Here is a 14,643-nt window from a genome sequence, read left to right on the forward strand (position 1 = left end):
CTAGAAAGAAGTGTGGTAAAAACTCTGAATCTTATTGCCTTGGGAAAGAATTTATAAAGAAGACCCCATTGGTAATCGCAGCAACAATAAGATTAAATAAATGAGAGTTGATGTAGTTAAAAAGTTTCTGCACAGCTAAGGATGAAATCAACAAAGCAAAGAGACAACCTTCAAAATGGGAGAAGATATTTGCATGCTGTGAATTTGACAAAGGGCTGGTGACCAGAATCTACAAAGAAGGCAAGCAAGTTAACAAGCAAAAAGCAATCAACCCCATTAAAAATTGGGCAAGAAACATTAACAGAGTCTTTTTTCATGAGGGTAGACAAATGGCCAACAAACACATGAAAAAATGCTCGTCTTTAATTATCAGAGAAATGGAAATCAAAATCACTTTGAGATATCACCTAACCCCAATGAGAATAGTCCACATCACAAAGTCCCACCATGTTGGCATGGTGCTAAGAAAAGGGAACACTCATGCACTGTTAGTGGGACTGCAAACTAGAACAGCCTTTATGGAAAGAAATATGGAGAGGTCTCAAAGAACTAAAAGTAGACCTTCCATTTTATCTGTAATCCCATTACTAGGTATCTACCCAAAAGGAAAAAAAGTCATTTTACCAGAAAGACACGTGCATTTGAATGTTTATAGCAGCCTAATTCACAATCATAAGGATGTGGAAACAACTCAGGTGCCCTTCAACCCATGAATGGATAATAAACTGTAGTATATGTATACCATGGATTAGAAAGATGGAAATTTTGGATCTGTTGTAACAACCTGGAAGAATGTAGAGAACATTCTCCTAAATCAAGTATCACAAGAATGGAAAAACAAGCATCACGTGTACTCAATACTAAATTGAAACTAGTAGATTAACTACCACATGCTTATATGAGAGAAAAACTCAATTAAATTCAAGAAGGGAGGCTGGAACACACAGGGTTCAGTTAGTTTCCACCCAACAGCTATAATGCATGGGTACATGACATACTTCCTGGGTGAAGGAGAGAACTACAACTCGGACTTTATTTTACAAATGCAAACAATATAACAGAATTCTATGCACCCTCATATTAATCTGAAATTTTTAAAAAAATTTAGAGTTATATCAGCATATACAAAGAGGTTCTATTGCTCTGTTTTCTAGTCAAACTTGTTCATCTATGCATATTTAATAGGCACGTAAGCTTGTATCTTGTCATCTTCTTTTGCATATCAGTGATTGGTAATGAAGTTGAACATATATTTCAATGGCTATTCATGTTTTTTTCTCTGTGAAATGCTTGTTTATGCCTTCTGCTCATTTCTCATGTCTTCCGTTTATTAAAAGTCTTTTTGCATTCTGGCAATATGAAAAAAATTAGAAGAAGTAAAAAATAAATAAAAGTCATATTAGCACCTCATACATTAGCCTTGTTCAGGAGCCATGTAGTTGACCTACACCATGTCACTAGCTTAAGCATCTTTTACCACACAACAGTATTCTTTCTTTTGATCTCTTAATACTTATATTGGTTCTTATTAACATAAAAAACATAAAGGGATCCTAGACATTAGACTTTTAGTTATGTTTGACATCAAGAAAAGCTATAGGGGCGGCACCTGCGGCTCAAGGAGTAGGGCGCTGGTCCCATATGCCAGAGGTGGCGGGTTCAAACCCAGCCCCGGCCAGAAATCACAAAAAAAAAAAAAAAAAAAAAAAAAAAGAAAAGCTATAATTTTAGTAATCTCAATTAAGATCTTGAATCTTGTCATTAAAAAGAAGTAGCTTTCTCAAAGCCAGGCAGACCTGTGCAAGGCAAAACAAGTGAGATTATCTCCTATTATTTTAATTTCTACTGTGACTTATACCATTTTGAGAAATGGTGTTATCTTTCATTTGTAAACTCTATCTACACTTCAGGGAAAGCAACCAGGTAACAAGTATCATTAGTCACTGCTTGCTTGTCGCCCTCGCCTTCCAGGAGGGCGACAAGATCTTCCCAGTGCCTAATTGGCAGAACTGAAATTAAACCAGAAAGTACCAAGTTGTCCTTTCTGGGCTAATCTCTTAGAGGCCTTCTATGCCACCCAACTCACATGGAAGAGAAAATTTTCCTCATTGTTAGGTGAGTCTATGCATGAAGAAAATCTATATTTATATTCACTTGCCTTACAAAATAATGATGACAGTGATGGCTCTTAAGAAACCATGGAGGAGGTATTCAAGTGAAGGTAAGCAATTAAGTTGAGAAACACAACTGAGGTTACAGAGTCACCTGAACAAAAAGAAAATAATCAAAATGACTGACTATATACATAGTAATATTAATAAGAATGAAATGGGGGCAGCGCCTGTGGCTCAGTGAGTAGGGCGCCGGCCCCATATGCCGAGGGTGGCGGGTTCAAACCCAGCCCCGGCCAAACTGCAACAAAAAAATAGCCGGGCGTTGTGGCGGGCGCCTGTAGTCCCAGGTGCTTGGGAGGCTGAGGCAGGAGAATCGCGTAAGGCCAAGAGTTAGAGGTTGCTGTGAGCCGTGTGACGCCACGGCACTCTACCCGAGGGCGGTACAGTGAGACTCTGTCTCTACAAAAAAAAAAAAAAAAAGAATGAAATGGACCCTACGATTTATACAGTGAGGCTGAGGTTAGTCTTTTTTTAACCTATTTCATGAAAATATATTCAGAGTGTTATTACTCGTGTGAATAATAAAACTCAATTACTTGTATCTTTTAAAAGTAGAGTTTGAGACTGATGGCCTAAAGCAAGAAAATGCCTGTTGATCAAATCTTACTCTGAAAATGTGTCACACTCTAGAGTAAGAAAATTATTCCAAATCACACTTGGATGGCACTCATAATGCCTGAGTCATTATAAAATGGTTTGTCCTCTTTGATCCTTTCTCATTATTCCAAGAGGCATGGTCAGTAAAGGACCGCCTTCCTATAGATCCCATGGCTCTTAATCTGAGGTTATTAAAAACATATACCTTAGGGCAGGTTGTATCTGAATTTGAATCTGAATTTGTGCCATTTACTTATATAATCCTGAGTTGGTTCTTTGGGCTTGCCAACAGTTCCTTGATTTGGGAATGAAAATACCTCATCCTATCATTATAGGATTAAAATAAGACAATGTTTGAAACATGTCTGACTCATAAAAGTTACTCAAATAACTTTTGGTTCATTTCCCCTCTGCATCTTTCTCCTAGTTCTTATCATGCATTACCTCCTATCTTATCCTTACCCCTCATTTGACTATAACCTTCTTAATGGTGGGGATGGTAGTTCATTCATTTTTGTGTTTCCTAGAGCCCTCCCCATAGTGCCTTAATATAGGCACTTCAAAACTATATATTGAATATTACTTCTTTTTTTTTTTTTTTTTTTTTTGCAGTTGTTGGCCAGGGCTGGGTTTTGAACCCACCACCTCCAGCATATGGGGCCGGCGCCCTCCTCCTCTGAACTATAGGTGCTGTCCGAAGTATTACTTCTTTTTTTTTGTAGCGACAGAGTCTCACTTTATGGCCCTCAGTAGAGTGCGGTGGCCTCACACAGCTCACAGCAACCTCCAACTCCTGGGCTTAAGCGATTCTCTTGCCTCAGCCTCCCGAGTAGCTGGGACTACAGGCGCCCGCCACAACGCTGGCTATTTTTTGGTTGCAGTTTGGCCGGGGCCGGGTTTGAACCCCACCGTATGGGCCGGCGCCTTACTGACTGAGCCACAGGTGCCGCCCCGGAGTATTACTTCTTAATGAAAGAAAACCATAGTCAAAATGCCCTGTAGTGTCTTTGTTCTCCAATTGGTGTGCTGCTTTTATTTTTAGAAGTGTCTTTCTGGAGCATTCACTTAGACTGACTGTCTTTAACTTCAGGCAGGCAGTCTTCCCAGGTTAGATTGGAGGACTGTTTGCACAGTTCATCCGAGGCTTTGCTTTTGTCCTGAGTTTGTGCCATGCATGTTTAGATGAGCTCAAGGAGTAAAGCAGCCAAACAATTTCACTTTTTGTCAAATGAATATCCATTAGCTGCAATAGCAGATTTCTAGCATGGCTGACATACACACACACACACACACACACATTCTATGAAGAATATTTAGGTTGTATCAATTATTTTGCTACCAAAATATACACAGTAGTTTTTAATATACATTTGTATATTTGTATACATATACATATATATAACACTCCTAAGAATTTTAGTGAAACCTAAAGATATTCAAACTTTTTTAATACAAGAACAATGTTTTTCAAGTTCTCCAGAGATAAATGACAATTATACAAATGCTTTAAAGAGGCAAAATGAAATGAAAAAGTCAGTCACATTGAGCTATGCTTTGTGCATTTACCTTGAGAAAATTTGAAATAAATGATTAGTCTTAAATATTTATGAATTAAGTACAACTTTTCTTTCCTTTACCTTTGTTTGTGGCTCTTTGATCTTAGAGCAACTCAGTTTTCTCATCTCACAGGGCTGGTGTAAGATTAAATGGGGTAAGTATACATAATGCCCAACACAGTGCCTACTGCACATTTATAAGTTCAATGTGGTGGCCTGTGTTGCCATTTGAGGTACAGAATAAATCTGAGCCTCCCTTTTAGTAGAAGAAGAGGGAGTTCTTAGCAAAAATCCATTCAGGAATTTCCTAATCCCCTTCTTCCTGAACCCACAGACATTCCAAAGATCTTTGCTTTGAAATACTGTAAGACTTCTGTTCACAGCAAAATTAATCAAGAATATTACCTTGAAACAAACAAAAATACTACCTTGAAAAAAAAAAAAGCAAGGAAGTAATTATCATAGTTGATGAGGTTAGTCAGGGGGTTTCTGGAAGCTGGCACAATCTGAGTTGTGGTTATGTGGTTTGACTTCATGATAATAAACTACACATTGATGTTTTATGTACTTTTCCATACTCCATACGTGGACCAATTTCACAATGGAAAAGATTTAAAATAAGTGAGCACATGCCCATGTGTGTCTCAAAAAAAAAAAAAACTTGGATTTTTTTGTGTTTTATGCTTCTCAGAATTCTTTCAAACAGGTGACACTGTACTCAAATAGGACTTCCTTTATTTGATGCAAAGGTGCTACAAGACTTTTGTGAGGTCATATTTGTCTAGTTCCTAAAAGAGTCTAGTCCTAAGTTTAGTGTTCAATTTACCTCTCTGAACTTTCTTCCAAACCAAGATGTACTTTATACCATGTTACTATCATGAAAACTAATGAAATCTTAAATAATTTTTAAATAATGAAATATTTCAAATATATAAGCAAGTATAGAGAGTCATATAAAAAAAGTATATAATCTTATATACTTGCCCAATTTGCTTCAAACTTAAATATATATATATATTATGTAAATTTTATCACTCTCGGTAGAGTGCTGTGGCATCACACAGCTCACAGCAACCTCCAACTCCTGGGCTTAGGCGATTCTCTTGCCTCAGCCTCCTGAGTAGCTGGGACTACAGGTGCCCACCACAACACCCAACTATTTTTTTGTTCCAGTTTGGTAGGGCCAGTATATGGGGCCTGCACCCTACTCACTGAGCCACAGGTGCCACCCAATTATATAAATATCTTAAACCCCTTTTATAACTCTCCTAGCTTACTCTTTCCTCAAATTCCAGTTTTCATACAGTATAAAAAATAATTTTCCACATATATATTTATCCATAAACAATATAAAGTATTTTTCCCCATGTTTAAAAACTTTATTTAAATTATGTTATAATATTCTACTGTAACTTTTTTGCTTTGCTTTGATTTTGGCACAGAATTGTATTTTTAAATTTACCATAGTAATACATGTAGCTGCTAATAGTATTCTTGCCTGGATATACCACCGTTGTAAAATGTATTCACTCTTGTGTGAAGAATATTTAGATTGTGTCAATTAAAGCACAATTTAGATTGTGTTTTTGCTACCAAAACAAGGCTGCTTAAAATGGTCTTATAGACAGGAATTGGCAAGGAGCTAAAAAATGTTTTTTTTATTTTTTTTCCTTTTGGGGGGGTACAGAATCTCAATCTGTTGCTTTGAGTAGAGGTGCTGGTGTCATAGCTCACAGAAACCTCAAATTCTTAGCCTCCCAGAGTGCTAGGATTACAGGCATGAGCCACCATCCCCAGCTTAGTTTTTACATTTTTAAACAGTTGAAACAAATCAAACGAATAATAATATTTTGTGACACATGAAAATTTCCTGAAAATCAAATCTCAATATCCATAAATAAAGTTTAACTGGAACACAACAATGATTCTTCATTTATTTACTACCTAAAGCACATACAGCAGAGTTATAAACAGTTGTGATAGAGGTCACGTAGTTCATAAAGCCTAAAATATTTATAATCTACTCCTTACGAGGAAAAGTTTTCTAACCCCTATAAAATAAGTTTCTTCATGCATATATGTGCAAGTTCCTCTCGGGTCTATTTCCAGAAGCTGAATTATTGGGTCATAGAGTGCTAGAAAAAGTGCTACATACCTCATTGCTGAATATCACTATGGTCACCTTTGAGGTACTCCCTTTGGGAAGCTATGCATCAATGCCAGTGTCTAGTCCAGGCTTCAAAGCAATTTTGGAACTCTTTTTCTGGAATGGCCATCAGAGCAGTAATCACACAAGGTCTGACAATTAAGTTCTCAAACTTATCCTACAAAAAGTGCTACATATCTTATTGCTGAATATCAATCACTGTGGTCACCAGAGGACCAGAGGGAGTACTTCGAAGGTGACCATAGTGATATTCAGCAATAAGGTATGTAGCATTTTTTCTAGGATGAAAAAATTAACATTCGGCTATACTTCAATTAAAATGTTCATTATGAAAAATAAAAGCTATCTACTGTATCATAACAGTATCTCACACTGAAGTTTTTCTCATCCACGTAAACATTTTGTACTTTTCTATTTACCTTATTTACATATTCAGTCATTTCTCTACTTACCTTGGTCTCCTAATTGGAAGTATGAGATTAGATTAGAGGCAGAGTGTTATTTATCTTTTGGCTTTCTTGCTTTCTTTCCTTCTTTTTTCTTTCTTCCTTTCTTTTTTAGATGGTGTCTCACACTGTTGCCCGGGCTACAGTGCAGGGTCATCGTCATAGTTCACGGCAACCTCAAGCTCCTCAGCTTAAGTGATCTTCCTGCCTCAGCCTCCCAAGTAGCTGGGACTACAGGTGCATGCCACCACACCTGACTAATGTCTTTTGGTTTTCTGAAGGTCTTTGCACAGGGTAGCATTTAATAAATGTTCACTGAATTGAAATAAAAAAACAAAATGATAAAACCCTCTCTGGGAAGTTTCAGGCAAACATGTCATCTAACCACTATTACCTTCTCCACCAGCTGCTCGCTCCTTTATGATGTCCTAACATGAAATGAAAATTCACAAACTCTAAGTAGTTTATTACTGTTCCTTTGGAGCATACCTATTTTTAAACAAGTTTCTGTTAATTTGGGGAATTTTTTTCGACCCTTAGGCCAGTGGGTGTGTGATCTATATAAAATGTCCATGTACAGAAGTCAGAGGCAGCAACAAAATAATTTTTGAATTGTTAGCATATCAAATTCACATTTAAAGGCCCTGCTGAGAAGCCAAACTCTCTGTTTGCTAGAATAAATATCTCTTTTGGGAGGGTGGGGAGGAGACAGAGTCTCACTCAGTTGCCCTGGGTAGAGTGCCATGGTGTCATGTCATGGCTCACAGCAACCTCAAATTCCTGGCCTCCAGCAATCCTCTTGCCTCAGTCTTCCAAGTAGCTGGTACTACAATTGCCCACCACAACATCCAACTAGTTTTTCTATATTTACTAGAAATGGAGTCTCCCTCTTGTTCAGGCTGGCCTTGCACGCCTGAGCTCAAGCAATCCACCCACCTTGGCCTCCCAGAGTGCTAAGATTACATGCATGAGCCATCATGTCCATGTCCTATCTTTTATCCTTCATTTAAAAAGATGTTCCTTTTTGAGAAACATCATCTTGTAAAATAAAAACAAGTTTTTTTTGTTTTTGTTTTTTATTGTTGGGGATTCATTGAAGGTATAATAACCCAGGTTACACTGATTGCATTTTAAAACAATTTTTTTTTTTTTTTGTAGAGACAGAGTCTCACTTTATGGCCCTCAGTAGAGGGCCATGGCCTCACACAGTTCACAGCAACCTCCAACTCCTGGGCTTAAGCAATTCTCCTGCCTCAGCCTCCTGAGTAGCTGGAACTACAGGCGCCCGCCACAACGCCCGGCCATTTTTTGGTTGCAGTTTGGCTGGGGCCGGGTTTGAACCCGCCACCCTCAGTATATGGGGCCGGCGCCTTACCGACTGAGCCACAGGCGCCGCCCTAAAACAGTTTTTTAATTAAAAAGAAAATGTTCTTATCCACATTGTAGCACATGGACATCTGCTGTAAGATTTTTTTTTTCTAATAAGGGTGAAAATGTGATAGATCCATCTCTCTCTCTCTCTCATCTAGGCCTGCTATTATCTGTTGCTTGCATTTCTCTGCAGGAAGTCTGATCTGGGATAGAAGTGGCTTTTGTGACGACAGGCCACAGCTTAGATAAGAAGCTTATGCATAAAAGAATATATGAGTTCCTGGGCGGCGCCTGTGGCTCAGTCGGTAAGGCGCCGGCCCCATATACCGAGGGTGGCAGGTTCATACCCGGCCCCGGCTGAACTGCAACCAAAAAATAGCCGGGCGTTGTGGCGGGCGTCTGTAGTCCCAGCTACTCGGGAGGCTGAGGCAAGAGAATCGCTTAAGCCCAGGAGTTGGAGGTTGCTGTGAGCTGTGTGAGGCCACGGCACTCTACCAAGGGCCATAAAAGTGAGACTCTGTCTCTACAAAAAAAAAAAAAAAGAATATATGAGTTCGGCTTCAAAAACAACTTATCCTAATCAATTCACAAATCATGGTTAGTTAGCCATATTGCTGATGGCAACTTTTTTGTGCAACCTGGCCTTTCAAGAGTTCTCTCACTTTTACTGGAATCTGGGTTGGGTCCCCTTTTCTGAGCCCTCAGCCCCCCTAGACAAAAACACTGAGCCATAATTATCTCTTTACTGGTCCATATTTAATCTTCAATTTCTAACATAGTACCTGTAACAAAGTTGGCATTTAACAGAATTCCATATTTGAATGAAAGAATTAATTGTGGACTTGATCAGTTGCATTCCTAATTTAAACAAGGCTCCGTTGTTAATATTTTGCCATCCCTGGAGAATAACTATTAACTCCCAAATCTGAATTTGTGGTGAGATGTTTATTAGTACAATTAAACTGGACAACTTAGAAATAAAACATGAGACAGGGTTGATTGACTATGAATCACATTTAAGATTAGACTTCTGTTTCTGGCAATATGAGAAATAGATACTGTGAAAAAGTGCAAAACACCAGGGGAGGTAAAAGATAAATAAATATTATGTGTTGGGTGCACTTGTGGCTCAAAGGAGTGGGGTGCCGGCCCCATATGCCAGAGGTGGTGGGTTCAAACCCAGCCCCGGCCAAAAACTGCAAAAAAATGAAAAATAAAAAATAAATGTTATGTAAAAGTAAATGCAGGCTGGTAGTGGTGTCTCACACTTGTAATCCTAGCACTGTGGGAGGCCAAGGCAAGTGGATTGCTTGATCCCAGGAGTTCAAGACCAGCCTGAGCAAGAATGAGATTCCGTTTCTACTAACACCAGAAAAAACTAGCTGGGCATTGTGGCAGGTGCCTGTAGTCCCAGCTACTTTGGAGGCTGAGGTAAGAGGATCATTTGCGCCCAGGAGTTTGAGGTTGTTGTAAGCTATGATGCCGTAGCACTCTACCTGGGGTGACAGAGTGAGACTCTGTCCCCTCACCTCCCAAAAAGTGTAAATGCAGAGCTGGCAAGAAAATTACCTCCAGGTAGATAATGAACATTGGAAAGGACAGCTGCCTGCAGCATCTGACAGTCTTTGGTGGCATTCAGCTTTTGGTTTTAACTGACTGTGCAAGAGGCAGGAGACGAAACTGAGGGCTTGTGTAATATGGGAAGTCAAAATAAGGCCATGGCATAAGTTGAGACTCTAAAAGGATTCATCCTAATGTACAGTTGAACTTGGAGGAAAACTCATCACATAGAAGAAGATAATTAGGAAATATGTCAATCTCAGCATTATTTATGAATAGAATGGGAGAAATGTTATCTTGATATTTCCTAATCACAAGTATGACTTCAAATAGGTTTTAGGACTAAATTCATATTAGATAAATTAAATTGTAGTTTAAAGTAGTGCCAGATGGATAGTTACTATGTTTAAAAAACAAGAGAGTATCAAGGATATGCCCTAGGAATAAGAGATAATTAAAAATTATCCAATGGATAGATCTAGGAAAAAAGGCAACATCTAGACATGAGAAGTGTAACCCATTAGAAACTCAAAGACTGGATTACATACCAAAGTTTCCACAATTAAAAAGAGAATTACTATAATGCAAATTAGAATGAAAGAACCCACAGGAAATATAACACAAACATATTAGAACATATATAGAAAAGTTTAAGAGACTTGGGGACTAAAGTGAGTAGGTACTTTTCAGAATACTTTTATAGAATGTAGATATATTAGTCTTCTGGGATTGCCATGACAAAATTCCACAGGCTGGCTGCCTAAAACAACAGATATTTATTTTCCCACTGTTCAGGAGGCTAGAAATCCAAGATCAAGGTATTGTCAAGGTTGGTTTCTGGTGAGACTTCTCTTTCTGGCTTATAGACAGATGCCTTCTTTCTGTGTCCTCACATGGTCTCACCTCTGTGCACATGAGGACTAAGAGGGAGGGAGAGCATGGGCATACACCAGTCTTATTAAACAAGGCCCCATCTTTATAACCTCATTTAACATTAATTACTTCCCTAAAGAGCCTATCACCAAATACAGTGACAATATAGGTTAGAGCTTCAACATATAGATTTTGGTAGAACACAATTCAGCCCATAACAATAAAGACTACATAAAATAGGAAAAGACACAGTAGATAAAGACATAATAATTGATAACTTTTAAAAAATTGAAAATTTTAAAACTTATGTTCGGTAAATTTTAAAAACCCATAGTAGGGGGTGTGCTCAGAACAAAGGGCTCCTCTGTTTATAACATACCCAACAGGAATCTGGGGTCATTGTGATGAGGGACACAAAACCTGTGGCCTCCCTATGAACAAATTTCCTACATGTGAAGAAGGATAAAAGAATTGTAAAATGTATGTGCTGGATATATAGATCACTGTATAATTCTTTCAATTGTACTGTATCTTTGAAATATTTCCTAATAAAATATTAGAAAATTAAAAAAAATAGAAAAAACCATAGCAGAATATATGAAAAGAAATACATGCTAGACACATCACACTAAAATAACAAAATACCAAAGACAAAAATAAGATTAAGGGCAAATAAAGAAGACAGATAATTTACAAGGAAGGCATTATTAGACTGATAGCCAACTTCTCACCAGCTTCGATGGAAATAAAAGATAATGGAACACAGTAGTATCTTCAAATCAGCTGTGAACCTAGAAAGGTATATTTAATAAAACTATTTTTTGATAATAAGTATAAAATAAAGGTATTTTCTGATAAACCAAAACTTAAAGGTTCTTTCTAAAACAAGCTCTATAGAATATATTCCAGGAAGAATGAAAATGAACCCAAGAGAAAGGTCTGAAATAAGAAATTATCAGCAAAGAAAATAATTAATATGAGTAAATAAAAATAAATGTTTAGTATATAAAGTAATAACAATGATAATTAAAATAAAACTAAAATACTAGAAAACAAACATATAGTTGAAGTGGGAGTGATCTGACTTATAAAGCATTCTACTCTCTTATAATGATTAAGTGAAGTATTGACTAACTTTAGAATTTGTGAAGAAAGCATGTTAATATTTTAAGAATAACACCAGAAGAATATACATAGAATGTAAAAATTTCCACTTAGTAGAGGAGGAAAATTAAACCAAAAAATACAGTCAAAGCCAAAAAAAAGGCAAGAAAAAAGAAACAGAGAGGGAGAGAAAGTGGAGCGCATGGAAAGCACAAAATAAAATGGTAAAAATAAATTTAAGAATATAAGTGATTACAAAAATATAAATAGAACATCATAATCCAAAGACAACATTTGCCTTCGGTTAAAAAAAGGTATCTCTAGGCCATTTATTAGAGAAACATCTAAAGTTTGAGAACACATTATAATGAAAACTAAAGGGTAAAAAAAAAAAAAGACATGCTTAGCAAATGTTAACCAAAAGAAAGCAGTGGTGCGATATTTGTTTTTATTTTATTTATTTTTTTTTAGAGGCAGAGTCTCACTTTATTGCCCTCCGTAGAGTATTGTGGCATCACAGCTCACAGCAACCTCCAGCTCTTGGGCTTAGGTGATTCTCTTGCCTCAGTCTCCTGAATAGCTGGGACTACAGGCACCCACCACAACACACGGCTATTTTTTTGTGGCAGTTTGGCTGGGGCTGGATTTGAACCCGCCACCCTCGGTATATGGGGCCACTGTCCTACCAGCTCAGTTACAGGCGATAGTGGAGCAATATTAATTATAAACAAAATAGACAGTAAAGGAGAAGGCATAAAGAGGGATAAGGAGAGACATTATAGGATGATAATATTATCTACCAAGAAAGTTTAACAATCATAAACTGTTAGGTATCTAATAAAAGAACTTCAAATTATGTAAAATGAAAACTGATAAAACTTAAGGAAAACCTGGCAAATTCCATATCATGTAGAAGATTTTAATATTATCTTGGTAATAAAATACTTAAAATGCTTTAGCAAAACATAGAATTTATGAAATATTTCCAAATAAACAATGATTAAAAACACTATGTATCAAAATTTGTTGAATACAACTAATGTGCTATCCAGAGGGAAACTTATTTTGAATGTATATTAGAGAAAATAAAATACATCCAATTAAGCCAACAACCTGAAGAACTATAAAAATAACATAATAAATCCAAAGTATGTAGAAAGAGGAAATGATAAAGATAAAAGCAGAAATCAATGAAATAGAAAACAAAGACACAATCGAAAGAATCAAAAAGGAAGTTTGATTTTTTTTTGAACATTAATAAATTGGCAAACTTTTGGTGAGAGTAACAAGGCAAAAAGAGAATAGGCAAAAATAATTATTTAAAATATAAAGGGGAACATTACAAACACCACAAGAATTAAAAAGATAATAGAAATGGATGAACAACTTTGTGTGAATTAATTTAAAAATTAAGATGAAAGATGTAAACTCATAGAAAAATATTATCAGTCGTATCAGATCAATAGATTACAGGAGGGTTTAATTTGGAAATTACACCACACCAAAGAAGAAATCTTTTTCAGTTATCTTTTACTTTCCTTTTTTTTTTTCAGAGATGGGGTTTTGCCCTATTGCCAGGCTGGAGTGCAGTGGCATGATCATAGCTTTCGGTGGCCTCCAACTCCTGGGCTCAGGAGAGTCTCTTGCCTTAGTCTCTCAAGTAGCTGAGACTACAGGTGCAAACTACCAGGCCCAGATAATTTTTATTATTGTTGGTCTTGCTATGTTGACCAGGCTGGTCTCCATACTCTGGGCCTCAAGCAATCCTCCCATCTCAGCCTCCCAAGTCACTGGGATTATAGGCCACCATGCCAGGCCATCTTTCAGCTATTTAAATGATTCTCCCAAGTTGGTTTGACTATTTCCTGACCAGAAAAGGAAGGATTGACTGAATTCTCAAGTTTTATGCTAAGCCTCTAATACTATCTTAAGGTAGGAGCGAGGCGAGAAAGGACAAAATGTCAGCACCCCATCAACTATTGAAAGCAATATGAGAATTATATTAGAGTTCTTAGTGAAAGAATCTGCTCACTGCTCATTTCATTTTCATTATTTTGTGCAATTCCAGAAATTAAAAAGTTTCCAACTTTGGAGTTGGATTGTTTCCACTGTGATCAAAACTGGAGCAGTATCAACTTTGCAGGCTTACCTCCCACTTCCTAGTGCAGTAAGAATTCGTAACACTTTGGACTTTTCCTTTTTCACATGACTGACAGTTTCCATCACCTCTGCTCAATTAATAAATCAAGCGATTGAGAAGCAGATGAGATTGTGCAAAACTTGGGTTTTTAAGAGGGAAGAACTAGGTTTCAAATCCACCACATATTTTGTATGGTTGTATAAAAATAGGATTATCGACAGATTTACTAAGCCCAGTACAGAAAGCATGCAGCCTGTTAAGTTCTTGTTCCTGCCCCTTTTCAGTATTGGTGGAGATAACATGTTTCTAAGTGGATCTAATCTATATTAAATGAAAATTCTTCTCCTAGATCTGGCTTAGGAAGTTCCAAATATCATATGCCTAATAATCCTATTGATTGGACAAAAGGTTCTGTTTCAAGAAATTTTGCATTTTTGGTGCATTACACTTCCCAGGAGCCTGGTTAATATTTTATTTGGTGTTAGTAGAAAAGAGAATATCCTGCTTTTTAAGTGGCTGTGGAAGAGGACAATAGAAGAGATAGAGGCATGAGTAAAGCGGCTGGTTGCTCCCCCCAACAGCTGCCCTGTGGGTGTCCTATTAATGTGTGTAAGTATACGGAAAGATACTTTGTGGATAGTCTGCTTCTGAACTT

General features: G+C 37.2%; 1 pseudogene; it reads left to right on the forward strand.

Annotated features, from left to right (window-relative positions):
• The first annotated feature begins 11,081 nt into the window (after nt 1-11,081).
• Nucleotides 11,082-11,198, forward strand: LOC128589513 (uncharacterized; annotated as a pseudogene).
• The last annotated feature ends 3,445 nt before the right edge of the window (nt 11,199-14,643 follow it).

This window comes from Nycticebus coucang, chromosome 6 (assembly GCF_027406575.1).
Source record: "Nycticebus coucang isolate mNycCou1 chromosome 6, mNycCou1.pri, whole genome shotgun sequence".
In the NCBI taxonomy this organism is placed as follows: domain Eukaryota; kingdom Metazoa; phylum Chordata; class Mammalia; order Primates; family Lorisidae; genus Nycticebus; species Nycticebus coucang.